The sequence below is a fragment of the Amblyomma mixtum genome, chromosome 8 (assembly GCF_055824585.1).
Source record: "Amblyomma mixtum isolate Tamu chromosome 8, ASM5582458v1, whole genome shotgun sequence".
In the NCBI taxonomy this organism is placed as follows: Eukaryota; Metazoa; Arthropoda; class Arachnida; order Ixodida; family Ixodidae; genus Amblyomma; species Amblyomma mixtum.
In genome coordinates, this window is record NC_143019.1 from 137,979,886 (window position 1) to 137,999,769 (window position 19,884).

The window sequence follows — 19,884 nt, forward strand, 5'->3', positions numbered from 1 at the left end:
CTCCTGTTTTAATAAGTTTCATTTTTGAAAAAACGTAGATCGTTTCGAGCTCATGTAATTTCTAAGTGAGCGCATACAGGTGCGTTTAAAGCTTTTTTCTTCTGAGAAAAACAGGTATCCATCTTCCACACCTCCCATCCAGGGGGAAGAATCCGCGGACTGTGCTTCCTATCTGATTTGACGCAATACAGTGACCACTGAAGAATATGGGCCATACCCAGCAAACCAAAAATATTGGCTGGTGTGTCTCTCAGAGACGCTAATTCTGTCAAGCCGGCCACTCGAGAAACAACAGAAATGTGTTAAATGAATACTGTCTTCGTGTTCTCGTATAGAATCAGCATTATAATCCCATGCAAAGTCATTAAGTAAAGCGGGACTACGGTTATACCGCTCATACTCATACTCGAGCGGTCCTCACCTTTACAAACACAATTTAAATCTTCAGCAGCATATCTTTGCTATACGTGTACTGCTAGTCAACTAATGACAGAATGAAAAGCATTCTATCTCGCTGCTTTGGACGGGCATGAAGAAATAATTCCCCACTGTGCAGCTGATATTGTGAGATCACAGCATATAAGTCGTCCTTCACCGTATACGCAATACGACACGCAGTCAAGTTGTTTGCTCAGGAATAGCATACACCCTCCTGATATCATTCTCGAGTGCCTAACGACAACGTTGTACTGCGGCAAAAATGGGTCGAGAGCAGCTCCCGCCTTCTCATGAGCAGACAGCTTAGTCTCCTGGATGGCTGCCACACTCACGCTCCGTTCCTTCGTATGGTGCCTTTACCGGTGTTTTCTCCGCCGAGCACTCATGCTGCTAAGGTTCAAGGAACAGTGAGGAGAGCTCTATTAAAAAAATTTTATACCAAAATCCGATAGTTCGGCATTTCATGGCTTTGTTGTCACTTGGCCGGCAGCGAAAGATGCATTCATTTCTAAAAAAATTGGATTAGAAGTTGAAAAGTTTTTCCCGCCACTCTGATTCAAACTTGCGATTCTCTTTGACGACACAGGACTGAGTGACGTGAAATATGACGTGCCCATGACGTAACGCAGACTCCGTGATTTCTGGAGCTGGCGGTGCGGCCTAGCACCAGCCGACATGAAAGCTACCGCCGGCGGCATGTTGAAGGCATCTATCGGCTATTGCGGCCGTCGCCACCGTCGCTTCGTTCACGTTTGCACCGGCGTTTTGACAGCGTTGCGATGGATTCCGTTCCCGAAGTCGTCAACGAAGTTCTCGCAAATAGACACCTTCAGCATACCATGTACCCTGTTACCGTTAGCGGAGTACCGGGAGCCCGCCTACCGCCGGTGAGCAGGCGCTGATTGGTCCCGATGCTGCAGGCGCGCGCGTAGCTGCCGGGTACGTGGCGCCATCTGGCGACTTCAAGGAGATTTGCGCATGCATTGGCTGCGCTCTGGCTCCCGGTACTCAGGTATCGATCAAGGGAACACGGCACACGGTATGCTTAAAGTGTCTAATAACTCCGGCCTACACATCAGCGACATCAGCCACACACAGCGTCAAGTAGTTGGAAGTTGACTGGCACAACCGGGAACGTTTCGCTGGGCGAGCGTACGAAGACTCAAGGTGCTTTTTACACTGCAAACTGCCTTGCACGATCACCGCAAATAGTGCCATCATAGTTTTTCATCGACCGTGGCGATCATCTGACTAATTTTAACAGCCTCCTTCAAAAGTTAACTAGCAGTTGGAGCGGCACTTGGAGTTCCTCTGCTGTTCCGCGCTTGTAAATCGAGGCGCGTCAAAGACGAAACCACGCGGGCATGCAGAGCGCATAGACGCGAAGCGCCATGGTATACCGATACCGAAGCTCATCTGGCCGCCTGTAGGGCCGTTAAGTATTGACTTTCTTCGCTTACAACATTCAAGTTCTCTTTTGTCGGGCTTCCTTGGGTGATAAAAGCGCAGTATTGGTTTCAAAACAAAACTTACTTCAGTATTCAACCGCGGAACCTTCGTTTGTCAGCCTCAGTGATTCGTGGCTTGTCGTGTCCCACTGTTTCTAGAACCATTGGTTCTAGCAACAAGAACCATTGGTTCTAGCAACACTGCCTTGTCCTATGACGTCATCACGCTTTTACTTGCGAGTTTGGCCTGTGGCGGCGATACCTGTATTACGGTTCTTGCTCTTTTCTACGTTACAAGAGCTTTGTTGTCAGTATCAGTGGCGCTTTTTAATCAGGAGCTGGTAATTTATTGATACAAGCCAACTTCAATTTCTCCTCAGTCTCCATTTAAGGGTATAGAGACTTGAAATTCTGTGGCCTTCGTCATTTTTGGCGCCTGTCTTATTTAACGCCATTCCTTCGACTGGGGTGGCCCGACTGCAGGCTAGCGGCCTGTAAGGAAGACATCGCTCTCCGGTATGATGTTACCCTCTCCGCGCCCTCCACACCGGATGTTTTCTTGAGGAATGCTTGTTGTTGGGCTAGTTAGGATCCATGCTAGCAGCGCGCTAAGGACGAGGCACAAGAACAAGTAGTACGTCGTACAAGTACGTCGTACTTCTTCTTGTGCCTCGTCCTTAGTGTACTGCTAGCATGGATGTTTTCTGCTCATCACCAACGGCAGACTTGTGCTCATGTGCAGGGCACGTCAAAAGCGCACTGCAGTCAGTGGTCTCTTCTGAGACGGTCGATACTTCAGCCCATGAACCCGACTGGAGCACTTCGCTCGCAGCCACGCTGACAGCTAACAATGTACAAAGCGCGTCGGAAGCTGGCACCACATTCGACACACTGCTGCACTGCAACAACGAAGGAGCATTAACGACAGAGCCGGGTTGCGCAGCATTGGAGGAGGGTACAGCTGTTGTTATCCCTGAGTGACGGATGGCTCCTATGAAGGAAGCAAATGACGCCCACCCGTGCCCAGGCTCCTTGGCTTTGGACAGATGGATCGCATTCAGCCCTTGCAGGATTTTCCTTGCTGCCATTAGGTGCAGAAGACCTTGGATTCCCTTCAGCTGGGAGTTTATGACTCAGCTCATCGGCCACATCTACAACAGCTGACATATCTATGACGTGATCTGACCCCACCTCATCCTCATGTGTCCAGTCACCCTGACGCAACCTGTCAGCACAGCTCATAACGCAGTTCTCTACTGTGCGGCCAAAGCGTCCGCACTGGGTACACGAAGGCGTACAACACTGGCGCCTTACATGACCAACCCAGCTACACAGAAAACATAGCGAAGGCCGGTCTGTGATTAGAACAGAAGCTTGAACGCCAATAACGTTAGCCATGTAAGGAATTGTACTTGGTGACAATCGTCCTCGAGCGTGAGTGATATTTCACTTTTCGGCGTTTCCGTGCGCTCCACCCCAGCGCACCGCCGCTTCTTACGCTCCACCGATTGAACAGTTCCAAAAGGCTGCTGTGTTTCTGAAATGCTCCGGTAGTCCATATTGCGAAAACAGCGTAAACATTACGTTATTCCTGTCTGGGCCAACTACCATCGCTTAGGCCCTTCGACAAGAAAATGGGCTTCATCAACAAGCTCCTGCTTCAAGAAACTACTGTCGCTGGCAGCCATGCAGATGTGAGTCATTTGGTGCTTCCCATTACACAGACTTTCACAAAGGGCCATAATTTGAACGCAAGTGTCTCTCGTTACCATTGAGGTAAGCATGGAGGAAAAATGTGTTGAAAACGACATTATCGACAGGAAGACGAGGTAGTAAAACTTTGTACGATTCCGTTGCAATTCAAGACGTCGAAAGCCATTGACCAACGGCAGATGCGCTGTGTCCAGCAAGATGTGTTTTGAGACACGGCCATTCAGAACGGCTGCGTCTTCCTGCAACCAGTTAAACCACCATAGCCGGTTTAGCCATAAAATGCGTCAGTTATGTATGAAATATGGATGACGTAAGTGCAGCCCAGTTAGTCAAGCTGCGAGTTATTAGACTTATTGCTTTAATCCTGAAATGTGTGGCTGTTTTATTGCGACACACTTCCGCTGCAGACTTTAATAACGCTAAAAACGGACGAAGTACTTGTGAAATGAAAAAAAACTGGTAAGGGAGCAAGAAACGAGTACTCGGAAGGCACACAAAATACAGGACTGACGCCGGACTGATCTATCGTGTGCCTTCCGTGTGCTCGTTTCTTGCGGCATTACCAGTTTTTTCTTTCAACATGAACGAACTCTCCGAAACTAGAGTTTTACTTGATGCCCTTTTAACAGCGTCTTGCTAAACATGTGATCGAGCGGTGTGTGCTCTGACGCACGATGCTTAGCAGCGGGCGTTACAGCGATAGTGGCAACGTTCCCTCGATTCGTCCCGGCGCTGTATCGGCGCGGTCTACTTCCTACGTCACCTCCGCGGGTACCCACGAAACACAAAAAGTGCTTGTAGAAATCTATAAGTCATCTACACCAAGATGTTTTGACGTCTTATAGAAGCATAGCCAAGATTTTATATAGCCGTCCAAAGTCTTGAAGACCTCCTGTAGACTAGGCTAATGCGACGCTATCTGTCGGCTACAAGAGGTTTTTGTTGACGTATTGTAGCCTTCTAGCTGATACCTTGTTTAGCTCTAAAGAAGTGTTTTAGCTCTTCTTTAGCTGTGGTATCCAATGCTAGTAGTTGGCTAATAGAGGTCTTACCTAGCTGTATATAGATGTATTTTAGGTGTTTTATATCGGGGCTAATGTAATGCTGTTCAATGAAAGGCACTTTACGAAGAGCCCGTCCTTGACGCCTCACAAGCATTAAGAACTGAAGAAAGTACAAACATCTTCCATGCTTGGGAGACAAAATGTGCATTGAGGGTGTGCGAAAACTTGTTGCTTTGCTGTCTCTTGCCCCTCTTGTCTAACATTTGGCTTGTTGTCTGCAGACTAAAAGTATATTTTCTTCAGCAGAAGTCTAAGTACCAGGTAATTAATTCATGGATAATGCAGCAGTTTCTTTTGCAAGAAAGTTTTGCATATCAAGAGTGCAAAAGAAACTGCTGCATACTTTCATGTATTGACTGCCTGGTAGCTAGACTTCTGCTAAATGCAAACGCTCCTTTAATCTGTAGACAACTGGCCAAATGCGAGGCAAGAAGGACAAGAGAGCACAGCAACAAGTTTTCTCATACACCCTCAATACATTTTTTTCTCCCAAGCGTGCAAGAGATCTGTATCTTCTCTTAAACTGAGCTCTTATTGCTCGTGAGACATCAAGATGAGCTCTTCGTAATGCACCTTTAACTTTGGCTGCTGCGTAAATATAAGTAAATTGTGCAAATCTGAGTCTCTCAATGCTTACTGCAAGATGAAAGCTTTGGGCAGGCAAACTGTTACTTAAATTCATTCATAGTAGAACTACAAGTAAAATTCAGACTAAAGAAAAAAAAAGAGCCAATGTAGTTGGTTCTTAATGCAGGATCTGTCCTGAGCGCAAACAAACAAGAGCAAGAAATGGCTTCAATCCAAGAATCAAACATTTTATTGCCTCAGTAATACATACCAGCTTCTTAGGATTAAAAAAAAGTGACGCGTTGAATCAAAACACATGTCAAATACCTCACGAGAACAAAAAGTGCCACATGGCAGGAGCAGTTGACAGCTGTCTGCCATATACATGGTAGGCACCAGGCTGTCTCCCATGATGACTCCAACACAGATGTTTGCAGTCGCACTCCACAGCAGGCATAAAAGAGGCCATGGGTTCTGGGTAAACAGAAAAATTAATGTCGATTTTCAGCACTCAATATTTTTTTCTCACTTAAGTGCACGTAAGCAGACGAAAAATACACAAGACAGCCAGGAACTAATAACTGTATATCATTCACAAGGGTAGAAACTTGGGCGAGTCGGTAACGGTGATCCATGATGTGTGAGGTAGCGCAAAATGGGATAAGGGACAGAGAAAGAGGCACACAACACAGGCGCAAACTTCCAACTGACAGAGCCCAAGCGACCAAGACGAACATAAACCGTGAGGGCAAACAGGTGCATGAGCCCGGAAAAAATGAAAATCAGGTGAACGAGGAACTACGGACACGTACACCTCAGCGATTGTTTAAGAAGGCCAGTTCTCTTTTGGACAGGGAGATAGATGGTTTGCTGACACATTTATCTTCCAAAGCAGCGATACATCCTACTTCAATAATTTCATATGTTCACTGATTCCGGTGTCTGGCCACGATCGAGCACTTATCCAAAAATGGCACACAACCCCACTCCTTACAGTCCAAAACCAGATTACTGCCAGTAAAAGTTTTCAAGTTGTTTTTGTGTTCACGAAGCCTCTCATTCAAGCAACCACCAGATTGACCAACATACTGCTTGCCACAAGAGAGTGGGATGTCATAAACAATGCCTTCAGTACATTTCACAAATTTTTTCCTGTGATTAATGGTGCCCTGCAGCTTTTGCGGCTGTCTACCAGCGGGCAAAGTTTGTTTGGATAGCGCACTTAGTTTTTCAGGGGCTGAAAAAAGCACGCGAACATTCGCTTTCGTCCCAGTTTTCTTGAGATTGTGGGACAGGCAATGAATGCAGGGAATGATGGCAATCCTGCCTTTCTTTCTTTCTGAAGGCACAGACGGCAGTTGATCTTCCTGGCGCTTCTTCTTCAGTATGCCTTCAGGGACAAAAACACAGATATCAACTTGGTAGCCTGCTTCACTGGACCTTGAGAGTTGTTCGTGAAAGCTCTGGCTGATGAGGTGGGGGCATGACTATTCCAGTTCATTTTTCAAAAATAAATTAATAATGCCTCATTTTACGAGTTTAAAATGTTCAGAAGTGTAAGGGTATGCAGGCTGAAGGTAGGTTATTTCAGTCGTTACTGAAATAACCTATCTTCAGCCAGCACTTCCCTACACTGCTGCACATTCTAAACGCGTAAAACGTCATTATTTTGTTTCAAAAATTCCCTGCAAAAGTCATGCCCCCACCTCATCAGCCAGAGCTGTCATGAACAACTCTCAAGGTTCAATGAACCAGGCTAACTAGCTGATATCTGTGTTTTTGTCCTTGAAGACATACTGAAGAAGCACCAGGAAGATCAACTACCGTCTGTACCTTCAGAAAGAAAGAAAGGCAGAATTGTCGTCATTCCCTACATTCATTGCCAGACCCAAAATCTCAAGAAAATTGGGACAAAGCGAATGTTTTTCAGCCCCTAAAAAAATAGGTGCGCTATCCAAAAAAACTTTGCCCGCCGATAAACGTCCCCAAAAGCTGTAGTGCACCATTAATCACAGGAAAAAATTCGTGAAATGGACTGAAGGCATTGCTTGACATCCCACTCTCCTGTGGCAAGCGGTATGTTGGTCAATCTGGTCGTTGCTTGAATGAGAGGCTTCGTGAACACAAAATCAACTTGAAAACTTTTGATGGCAGTAATCTGGTTTTGCACTGTAAGGAGTGTGGTTGTGTCCAATTTTTGGATAAGGGCTCGATCGTGGCCAGACACTGGGATAAGTTAACACGTAAAACTCTCTCTGTCCCTTGTCCCGTTTTGCACTACTTCTCATACCATGGAACACTGTATACTGTGTTCCATTTATGATTCTTATGCGTGCTGCTGTAAGTAGAGTGAAAGAATAAAATAACGGAAATATTGCTTTACTTTTGAAACTTGGATGAGATCAGTCGAAATGCCCTCGCTTTATAAACCAGTTATTTCTGAAAGGCTTACTTATTTGACTTCTCTTAGTTGAGACTTTATAATGACACTGCTATTTTCCCTTCAGTATTCCAGTTATTACTGTCTAAACAACTCGAACAATGTAAAGTTAAGTTTTCAGTGTTCATAATCTGCTGGCATGCATACCTATGCTCATGCAGGAATTCACTCAGACAGGTCCACATAGGCACAGTTTTCAAAGTGGCCCAAGGGGGGGGGAAGCAATTACCGCCTACTCTCTTTTCCATTCCTTCCTTGAAATTAACTAAAGCCCTTGCTCATTTGGCAAACTGTAGCAGGTCTAACAAAACCAAAAGGTCAGGTCAAGCAAACAACAGAATTCGTGAAATAAATTTTTGCTAACTTCCGGCACCTATACAAGAAAGCATGAAGTGAAGGGGGAAAACACTGTCAGCTGTGAAAAGTGCTTACCGAAACTTCAGAAGTTGAGCAGGCCAGGAGGTTCTCTGGAAACCACTGTTGAACAACTTCTACCTAAAAAGAAATGTACAGATGAATTCATCGACAACACCAGCTGTGCACACTGCAATGACAAAACCAAAAGGTCAGGTCAAGCAAACAGAATTCGTGAAATAAATTTTTGCTAACTGCCGGCACCTGCACAAGAAAGCATGAAGTGAAGGGGGAAAACACTGTCAGCTGTGAAAAGTGCTTACCGAAACTTCAGAAGTTGAGCAGGCCAGGAGGTTCTCTGGAAACCACTGTTAAACAACTTCTACCTAAAAAGAAATGTACAGGGTGAATTCATCGACTGCACCAGCTGTGCACACTGCAATGGCTTACGAAAAAATTCAAGGAGGCCTGCCTGCTAAGGGGCTACTTCCTTACATTGTCAAACAGCCAGCACACATACAGAGCAGTACCACCGTGTAGGTTACCTCAGTGTCGTAGCTATCAATCATAGTGAAACAAACGCTTGACAGGTCCAACAAGTCTATGCAGTAATGTATCTGGATTTTCACGGTTCCCTCAACTCCATTATTTTTTCTCTAAGTTCACAACCAACTGCAGACCTAAGGCAAAACAACAATTCCATAATCTTTAGCAACAAGGCATATAAAAGTGCAAACAGCAAATGAAATAGCTCAGGGTAGCCCTACTCAAATAAACAGAAATCAAGTAATCATAGTTAACTGACAATGTATTATTCCATATTTTCATGAAAACCTGGAACAAAACAAGCCATCGACAATATATTATGTATGCACTCACTGAATTTCATGAAACCAATACAATTTCCGCCACATTACTTGTAAATTGCGGAATTTAACGCCCAGAAGCGATATATGGGCAACGAGGGTCGCCGTAGTGGAGGGCTCCAGATTAATTTGGACGAATAGAGGTTCTCTAACGTGCGCTTACTTAAGACAGCACACAGGCGTCTTTGTATTTTGACTTTAACGACGTGCGGCCGCCGCGGTCGGCGTCAGATAGCTTGCGAACGGCAAACGAACGCACAGCCACCACGACGGGTTTCATGATCACTTCATGATAATGGGCACTGCACATTCTATTCCGAAATTATAATCCTATAACCAACGCCTTCTTAACCCGAGTGTCACTGGTAGTAATCAAATTAAGTTGAATACGATCATTCGCAAGGACAGAACAAAGTGGTTTGCAACAATAAAATTCCTACAGGATGCAATCGAGCTCACTTCAATGTGTACAAAAAAATCCGCGCCTTTCCTACCCGTGTTTAAACAAAGCATGGTCGCTTTGAAGCTATGTCACAAATGATGACACTTGATTTTTCTATGGTTCCAATTTATGGACGACTTTCGTAAGAAAGCAGTTCATAGAGGATGATGCCAGAGCAACATAGCGGTACCCACTGAACGAGAACTCAAACGCTTGGAAACGCCCTGTTTTCGAACATCGAACGTTAAACTTTGGTATGAAAACACCGGCTGAGAGAGCTTTGCGATTTTCAAACCAAAGGAGGGACGCAAAACTGTCTACGAATGTTGGGACGCACAGCCGACGATTGAATGAGGCGCATTGGCAACTTAGCCGCAGTAAGGGTGACGCTTTCAACACAGGAGAGAAATGGAAGGTGACTTAGTAAAGATCAGGTTCTTCTCTTCTTCCTTGCACCAGCGGTGCCCCGTCAGAGACGGTCTCTCGATGAGTACAGACGCAGGGATGAAAAAGGCAATAACTGAAGATTTATATACAAATATACACAGAATATACAAGTTCAGGCACAACGGCAAAAAGACAAACAACAAAAAGGCGGAACTGGCTAATACTAGGGGAGGCCCCTACTCGGCGTTGCCGAAGATGCGTAGCATCTCACCTTAGCGCAGAACCCCTTTTCTGGCACCGGAGCCCGGTTTTAAAGACATCAAGGCCCGACCCACATTTGCAGCTTCCAATCATGTTGTGCTCTTAACATGATTGGCTCTTCAAGGGCATGGCCAGCCCTCCGGCTTCTACAAGGTAGACCACCCTCTCTACCACAAAGTAAAATAAAAACAAACACAAATACACATCCGTGCCAGCACGTGTGCGAATCGGTACCGCGGGTGGGGGGACACCCGTATACTTGCCGGCGCGTTCGCGAACGGCCGCGTTCCAAGAAAGGAGACGCTTCGCTTTGAGCACCCCCAGCCGCGTTCTGATGACCCCGCGAACGCTACCGATACCTTACACGCCCTCCCCAAGATTCTACAAAGGGCTCAAATGCCACTTTTAGAATTATAACGAGAAGGGATCGGTACGGGTCACAAAACCACCCTGTGGGTGACATACCGCAGCTACACCAGCGCTGGCACCAACAAAACCAAAAACAAAATACAAAATGCACACACAACATCAGCAAATTCCACAAATTCACACGGTGGCATGCCTGCCGTGCGCCGTAACACGCGTCCAAGTTGGTGCGTTGCACCCAGTTCGCCTGCATGCACGCCATCGTCCTGCTCGCGAATGAGCACACAGACACAGACACTCGCGACTGGAGCGTTCACAGCACTCGCCCAATGCCCACGTGAGCCTCCTTAGTCGCACCGAGCGTCCCTGTGTCCGAGCCACCACGTGTTGTCAGTAACACAATGAACGCCTAAACGGTAACTCACTCATTAGGCTGGCGCCACAACGGGGCGTGAACTGAAAAGACGGTGCCCTCCAGGATCAAAAACGTCCTGGTCATCGATAGGTGAAAATCTCTGACCATGCGACGCACTTGAGAGCACTCTCTCTCCGGCGCACCAGTACGACACGCGTGGTGCGTAAAGAGCATAGCCCCTGGCCCGTCCAAATATAGCAGTACAGTCAGTCTTACTACACTTGATATGCCGACCTCTAGCACGGAACATACTGTTCCTCGCGTCGACTTTCAGCGTGAAAGCCACGCACCTGCCTCCTGCCACTCCACCTCGCCCGGGGCCATCTGCACCTTTACTGCACGAGCAAACTTTGAAACCGCCGCTCCGTGCTTGATCAGCGCCCGCTGGCCCCGTGGCATAGTCTGACTCCGAGGCTCCATGAGCTCCCTGACAGTCACTTGACCCGGGCTTGCCTTGCGGCAAGTCGCCACTCATTTCCGGGTCCTCAACTGACCTGGTCGGGCACACACCGGGTGCGTTCAACAACTGCGCGGCGTTCTGCCCGGTCGGCCCAACAGGCCCACCTCCGCTCTTTGCCTCGGATGAAGGGCTCTTGCCACCAGAAACGCTGCGGGGCACTTCATGCTCCATACCCGACACAGTGTGCGGTTGCGTCAACGCCATATTTTCACTGGCTGTTACTAGCTCCGCGTCAGAGGTCACAATCTTAGTTATAGAGCCTACAGGAATTCCACCGCTGTCCTGTTTGTTATCGGACACCTTGGTCACGATTGGCCCTAGATCACTAGAATTGGGCTGCTCCTGTTCTTTGCTAGCCGCCCGCGGTGGCGGAAAAGCTGTGGTATTTCCGCGTCCTTCAGGAATCCTGTTTTCACTTCCTGAACCTTTCGCGGCGTTTCCTAAGAAAGATGCGTTCCCGCATACCGGCTGATTGCTTTCAGCGTCCTCACTGCTTTTTCCCCGACCTGTGCATGACAAGCATAATCCTTTGTCTTCCAGCACAGGCTGCCTCACCTCTCGGGACTCGGAGCAGTTCTCCCTGGTTAGTTCACTAGCTTTCCTAGACGCCTTGAGCTCAGCGATCTCCAGCGCTAGCTGCTGGCGCTTTGCTTCTAATTCATCCAAGACGCACTTAACATCCTGAGGTTTCTCCTCGCACAGCGGCGCCTTTCCTCTATTCACTTTCGCAAGTTCAGCCTGAAAGTACGCTAAGCGCGCCTTCGCTAATTCCACTTGGTACCTCACATCGAGTGAGGGCCGGCATGGATAACCCTCCATAGCGCCGTCTGTAACCCTCAACTGCCCTACCGGCTCGAACGCATGAACAGGGACGTGAACAATGCGACCAAGGAAACTCACGGTTTCGATGCGTCAATCCGCATTGCCAGCTCCTTGGCGTCGGAGTCCACCTCCACTTTCACCGCACGCTGCGATGAGCTGTCGGACGCCGCTGGTGTGCCCGCTGTCGTCACTTGCTGCGACCCGCCGGTGACCGTCGAGTTCTCGACGCTCTGCCTTCCTTGACCGGATGCAGTCCCGCGTCGCTGGACACCTGCCGTGGTCCTTGCGTCCTTGCCGCCGTCTCTCCGCAGGTCCTTGCTCGAACGCTGCTGTTGCCTGACCGTCGCCTTTCTCCCTGCCTTCAAGTCTTCTTCCTGCGCCGTCTTCCGATGGCCGCAGGATCCTGTCGACTGCGCCAGTAAATATCAGGTTCTTCTCTTCTTCCTTGCACCAGCGGTGCCCCGTCAGAGACGGTCTCTCGATGAGTACAGACGCAGGGATGAAAAAGGCAATAACTGAAGATTTATATACAAATATACACAGAATATACAAGTTCAGGCACAACGGCAAAAAGACAAACAACAAAAAGGCGGAACTGGCTAATACTAGGGGAGGCCCCTACTCGGCGTTGCCAAAGATGCGTAGCATCTCACCTTAGCGCAGAACCCCTTTTCTGGCACCGGAGCCCGGTTTTAAAGACATCAAGGCCCGACCCACATTTGCAGCTTCCAATCATGTTGTGCTCTTAACATGATTGGCTCTTCAAGGGCATGGCCAGCCCTCCGGCTTCTACAAGGTAGACCACCCTCTCTACCACAAAGTAAAATAAAAACAAACACAAATACACATCCGTGCCAGCACGTGTGCGAATCGGTACCGCGGGTGGGGGGACAACCGTATACTTGCCGGCGCGTTCGCGAACGGCCGCGTTCCAAGAAAGGAGACGCTTCGCTTTGAGCACCCCCAGCCGCGTTCTGATGACCCCGCGAACGCTACCGATACCTTACAGACTTACTTTTGCTGAAAACGAGGTGCACCTTTCAGCGCGGTCCTGGTAGTAAAAGACATCGCGGGAAAACTGCAAACAGCAGTGTAAAGCGCCCACAAGCACGAGACAAAGGTGGCAGAAAAACGTTGCCCGCGTCGACTTCGCGCGCGTAGCAAGGAACCGCTAGCGACCGCAAAGCCAAATCGCCAGACGAAGTACTACATTCCAAAAATGCAAAAGAAACAAAGCAACAACATAAAAATAATCACAAATTGCATCTCATACTTTTATGTGACGCTAAGCATTTACAACTTGCAAAAAGGTTTATTTTTGCTTGAAACAGTTAGGTTTACATAGACTGTAGACTGTATCGCGAGCGAGCGGAGCGACATCAAGCAGCAAGCTGAGGCGTTCAGGACGCGAAGGCAGGCGAAGGCGCGCCCAAGCGCGCGCCGCTCTCGAGACCGGCCGTGGCGAGGGAAGAATGCGCGCGAGCCGCGAGTACCGCGAGCAGACTGCTCCAACATGGCGAAGACAGCATGGCGCGACGGCAACATTCCTTGCTCGTGGCCAGCCGAGGCCGTACGAAGAGGCGTTCGCAACAGGAAACAAATTTCATGATTCGCGTAACTTTAGTGCAGCTTTACAAGTGGTGGGCCAGTTGCACTCGATGTGGACCGTGATAAACGTGATTTCGGGCTGCATATGACAAAATGCGCTGTCAGAGTTTGAGCACAAAGCGCGGACTTCGCACCGGTGCGCCTGCTCTTAAAAAGGTGCAAATATCGGTGTAGGGCACTGAAATCTAACAGTTTATGTGCCACACTTGCATGTTTCATTCATAGTTTGGAATAAAACGTGAAGCTTAAAAACGCTTGCCATGATCTATATCATGTTTAATCAATGGTGGCAGCTTTCTGCCAATCCCCTGAACGTATTGGTCCGTCTTCGTAACATAGTCTTAAGTTAGACATTTCAGAAAGCGCGGACGTCTTAAACGGACGTCTTAAACAAGTTTCCAACAGACATCTTGTCGTCGACGTATATGAGACGTTTCAATCTAGCGCGACATGTGAAGCCATTTCGAGCTGTTTCAGGACGTTTCTAAGACGTTCTGTGTTTCGTGGGTATATGGGCTGGTTTTTCTATCCAGCCCAGCGAAACTGCTCCAGGCGGTGTCAAATGCCCGCTGCTGCGACAATGACTGGCCGCTTGTAACTTCAAGCAATACTTCTGAGCTAAACTGTATACTTACAGCAACAAAATTAAATTGCGTGTGTTTTATAAGCGCACCACGCGAATCACCCCTATAGATGTTTCAAAAAGCATTGTGTGCACATTGCCGCATTCTGACTTGCTGATCACTCCGATGCCGCCTAGACTTTCATCTACCTATAACTCCCTTTTGTGTTCCACCTTTTTATCCCCTCATCTCTTAGCTCCAGTGCAGGTTAGCAAACAGGCTTCTCCTCCAGGTTAACCTCCCTGCTTTTCCTTCCCCTCCTTCGCTTCGGCCTGCGCAAGGATAGCGACCATTATGTTAACAACCTTATCTCATTATTTTTTATAGTTGTTCCTTGCTCTCGCGGAGTTCGATAGCAAAAGACCACAATTTATTAAACAGTGGACATTTCATTAAAATTGGTGACTTACGGAGGAGCAGAGCAAGAATCTGCGGACTAAAAATGATGTCGTTCGTCCCTCTGCTCGTCTCTTTGCTACACACAGGGCTTCGTCGTCCCACCATGTTACGTTACAGCGTAACTAGCTCGTTCTGCTGAAAACCCGGCGCCGTCCGTCGTCCTGCGTGCGTAGTAAAATATCCCAGAAGTTTCTAATACAGCTAACGAATTGGGGGAGAGTCGAAATGAAGCCAAAACTGGCTGGTAGGTTCCTCCAATGGGGATATTTCAGAATATAAAAGTAAATCATTAAACGATATTAGTCGGCGTTGTGCTTCGAACCCAGGCCAGGCAGGCACGCAACGCATTGGCAACGAAGGGTCGTTGGTTCAAGCATGTTAGAGAGACGCCTACTAAAAGTGTTATAGTGTGCATCCCCTATTAACGTGTATTTGGGACGTGCACTCATGTTATAGCAAACAAAAAAAAAACTAAATATAGATATGCTAATTAGGCGTGAGAAATTGCGCGGAATGAAGAGGCGCTGTTATAGCGCTTCACTGTGCTGAAACAAATGGAGTATAATGGAGTGTATGTGTACGAGTATGCAATGGCAAAGTATCTCGCGCAGTGATTGTAAATGTGATTGTTGATTGGTAATCGAATAAAAATGAGAAAGGAAACAAATAAAGAGAGGAAAAATGAAGAGAAAGCGCTCTTATAGAGAAGCTTAAGTGTCCTCCAATTTTTTTTCTTTTTCGCCGACCACACTTCGTCTTCAGGCATTAAGGGTCGTCTTTACCTCTTTAATGAAGAAAAAAATCGCTTAAAGCGTCTGCGTGGGCGAGGCTTCCCTGTTCATGCATTTCGCCGTACAACGGGCTTTGCCAGTTTTAGAACACTGTTTTGAGGTACTGCAATAGGTAGTCCATTTCGCGGGCGTAGAAGGCTTTTCGCTAGCATCTCACACCGCAAAGCGCAACAGGCCTGTGGTGGGTGGCTACTGACAGAAAATTGAGGCCGACACGATATCCGGTGTTTATTGATGAAGACTCTCAGCTCATAACATGAACACTGAAATGAAGAGAAAAAAATGGGTGTCGTGCACGCCGAACACAGATTTCTAAAGGCGACCATACGTTCCAGAGAGTGCTAAGATGTCTTCTTGAGGCTATCTCGTTCACATCACCTTTCTCTTCGATAGAGTGCTCGTAGACAGGAGTCGAGTGTAGTTGGACTTAAGAATATGTCGCCTACAATGCGTAAGTTTAATTTAATTTATTTTGCCGGGTGCATGGTCCGTACAAAGGTGGAGTCAGACATTCTGGCTCGAAATTGTCAAAGACGGAAAGTACACAGTTTCACCAACAAGAAATGGCGCTTTGTTTTCTTGAAATTAAACAGCGCTGCATATTTGGACGAATACATAGAAAGCACCCTTCCTCCCATGCATTTCTCTGTGTTCGTTTGAATGTGCAGCGCTCTTCAGTTTCTAGAAGAGAAAATGCATTCCCAGCTAGCCCCACAGTGTTTCATTAACAAATGGCGCGAGAAGACAGGAGGGAAACAACGCACTCCCGCGTGTGCTTAAAGCATGCGGCAATGTACAAAATAGATTAGAAACAACAGAAGAATACAAAGAAAAACCAAAGGAAAGGAAACAAAAAACAACAAAATGCAAGTATCCCTTATGACTGGGAATGATAATAAGGTATCACAAACCAGGGTGTCGAACCGGAAACGAACCTGCACCAAATGGAATCAAAACTGAATTGAACCTACATTTTTCTGTCATTTGAAACAGAACCCGAACCGGAACGATTCAAAGGAACCGTTCCGAGCCGATTCGCGACTCAGTTTAGCCCCACTCTTTCTGCAATCCAGCATACTCTTTTTCAACACAAAATGAGATGGTCTAGCGCGCAGATTTGCCCATCCAAAGCTGTCTACGCTAGACAGTGTGAAAACGGCACCCAGTCTAGGCGGCAACAAAAGCGGAGGAAGTCTGGAGTCTTGGAAGAAACCTAATTGAGGCTTTTCTAATGTGCTTTCGGTAAATCTAAAACACTCTGCGCCAAATTTGTGTGAATCTATAGTTTATTTGTGTACCCCTTTTATATGTTTGCGTATTGTTATAATCGAATTCTCAGCAGTGCTCTAACTCATTAAGCACCGAGTTAAAATACTTCCGCTTTCATTGTGTCATGTACTCTAAATATGCGAAACAGAGGCAATACGACCCAACCACGTTGTGGTCATGGTTTTTGAGCAAAGAAAATGGCGGAGTAACCGTCGCACTTCTCGGTGGACACCTCAACCGCGCCGTAATGGAAGGGAGGAAAGTGGGATTAATATAAGAGAGAAAGAGTGGTCGTAGTGAAGGGCTCCAGAATAAGTTCGACCACCTGGGAGTCTTTAGAGTGCACTGACATCGCACAGAAGGCCTTCGTAAAGCATGCTGGACAGTAGACCATATTAACATTATAAATGAGGTGACAGAAAAGTGCGCAGAATATAACCAACCCCTATATATAGCCTTCATTGATTACGAGAAAGCATTTGACTCAGTGAAAACCTCAGCATTCATGCAGGCATTGCGGAATCAAGGTGTAGAAGCGTCTGATGTAAAAATGCTGCAAGATATCTATAACGACTGCACATCTACCTTAGCCCTTTGTAAAGTCAGCAATCAATTCCAATAAGGAACGATGTCATGAACGGAGACACGATCTCACCAATGCTATTGACAGCCTGTTTACAGGAGGTGTTCCGAGACTGGATTGGGAACAGCTGGGGTTAATAGTTAATGGAAAATACCTAAGTAATTTGCGATTCGCTGATGAGATTGGCTTGCTAAGTCACTGGGACGTGAACTGCAAAGTATGAGCAATGAGTTAGACAGGCAAAGCCGAACGGTAGGTTTTAGAATTAACGTGCAGAAAACCGAAGTAATATTCAGCAGTCTCGCAAGAGAACCGCGGTTCACAGCTGTTAGTGAGGTGGTGTAAGCGGTAAGAGGGCAGGCAGTGACCGTTGACCCGGATTATGAAAGGGAAATAACTAGAAGAATAAGATTGGGGTGGAGCGCATATGGCAGGTTCTCTCAGACCATGAATGGCAGTTTACCAATATCCCTCAAGAGAAAAGTATACAACAGCTGTATCTTACCGATACTCGCCTATGGCGCAGAAAAATAGAGGCTAACGAAGAGGGTTCAGCTTAAGTTAAGGACAACGCAGCGAGCTATGGAAAGCAAAATGATAGGTGTAACTTCAGAAACCGGAATCGGGCAGAGTCAGTGAGGTAACAAACGGGTATTAATTACATTCTAGTCGAAATCAAGTAGAAGAAATGGGTTTGGGCAGGGCATGTAATGCGAACGCAAGAAAACAGCTTGTCCTTAAGTGTAACGGAGTGGATTCTAAGGGAAGGCAAGCGTAGCAGGGGGCGGCAGAAAGTGAGGTGGGCGGATGAGATTAAGAAAGTTTACGGGGATACAGTGGCGGCAACTGGCAAGGGACAGGATTGTTTCGAGATACATGGGGGAGCCCTCTGCCCTGCAGTGGACGTAGCCAAGCTGATGATAATGATGATGAACGGATCAGGATTAGTTTTCACATCATCAGGCGTCCTGCAAGGATCCGTATTAGGACCACTTTTATTTTTAATATATATTTATGATAGAGGCTTAGACGTAACATATAGAGTTGTGTAAATTGTAGCGATATAACGGTGTGGCCTATAGAGATGTTAACTATCACGTAGACACCATTGCCTTGCAAGAAGATGTGGACCACGCAGTTTCGTGGTGTCGAAAATGGCATATGGCATTAAATTTTGCAGTGTTATCAAAAACGGTTCAGCAGGAAACATGACTTCGTAGGAGACGACTACTCTTGCGATGGTCAGAAAGTAGCATAAATGAAGAATCAAAACAGATGGGAGTTATATTTTAATCAATGTAACCTGGAATAGCCTTGTTGGTTAGGTAACACTGAAAGCTAGCCGCGTACTTCATTTTATTAGAAGAAACTTCTCGAAAGCATCGCGAGAAGTCAGAGGTGTTATACCTTTCTAATGTGCTCCCTATACTTGAATACGCAGCTGCTGTCTGGAACTCTGAGACTGTATTCCTCGCTGATAAGTTGGAAGCGATCCAAAATAGTGCAGGACGATTTGTAACAAATTCCTATCAGATGAACGCTAGCGTCACCAGCCTGAAGATCATGCTCAACATGGACACGTTAGAATTCCGTCGCACCGTAGCAAGTTGTTTCATATTAAATCAAATCGATCGCAAACATATCGCCACCAACAACTAAGTTCTCTTAAAACCATCCACTTCCATATCCCAAAGATGTGACCATAACAGAACAATACGCGAAACTGCTTGCCGACCAAAAGTACAGGAGTCATCTTTCTTTCCCCGCAGCATTCAAGGTGTACTAAAGGTGTACTAAATCTTACCTCGTCTTTTTACCACGTGAACTCGACCTACACGTTCCGAGCATTCTTAGAAGCTTCTAATTATTGTCATGTGCGGCCTATCTTTCTAATTAAAATCGGAATAAATAATACCGGCTCCCGCCATTTTTTGAACTCACCGCTGACGGTAGGAGGAGTCGCCAACCTTTCAGCCAGTACCGTGGTGTCCTGCCGCGCTGCCATCGGCGGAGTGATACCTATCGATCAACGAAAGCAAAGAGTACGCGCTAATTTTACTTCCGTGGGCCTGATTTGCAGCTATGTAGTCTCTGACTGGATCTATTTATTCACGGAAACCTAAAAAAACAAGCAAGGCAGTAATGTGGCCAAGTTGGTTGTACATTTCAGGGAAATAACGCGCTACACACGGATAAAAACGACAAAGAAAACATGCTTGTCCTGTGTCTGTCGTTTCAGTGGTCGTTTTTGTCCGTCTTTAGCGCGTTATTAACCTCAAATCTAAAAAAAAAAATAGAAGAGAAAGCGAAGCTGTCACGCGACTGCCTGGAAGGCACTCCACGCGTTAGTTGACTCCTGCTACCGCCAGAAATTAATTCAAACAATGGCGGGAATTGAATTTACGGAAATCGGTGGCAGAGGGCAATGATTCTAAGTTTTTAAGAATGCTCGGAACGTCTAGATGGAGTTTCCGCGGTAAAAATACGAGTTCAGATTCCTCTTCAGTGCGCCTTCAAAGGGACGCTGAGGACAAATTGAAGTCGGCTTGTATCGACAGAATACCAGCT

At 46.8% G+C, this 19,884-nt stretch overlaps 1 long non-coding RNA gene across 1 annotated transcript; it reads right to left on the bottom strand.

Annotated features, from left to right (window-relative positions):
* Positions 1 to 5,435: 5,435 nt before the first annotated feature.
* LOC149334599 (uncharacterized) lies at positions 5,436 to 12,964 on the bottom strand. Its single transcript, XR_016284770.1, has 3 exons — positions 8,348 to 12,964; positions 8,103 to 8,165; positions 5,436 to 5,704 (listed from the first exon to the last, which is right to left on the bottom strand). It is a non-coding gene; the product is annotated as an uncharacterized LOC149334599 (long non-coding RNA).
* Between the last annotated feature and the right edge of the window lie 6,920 nt (positions 12,965 to 19,884).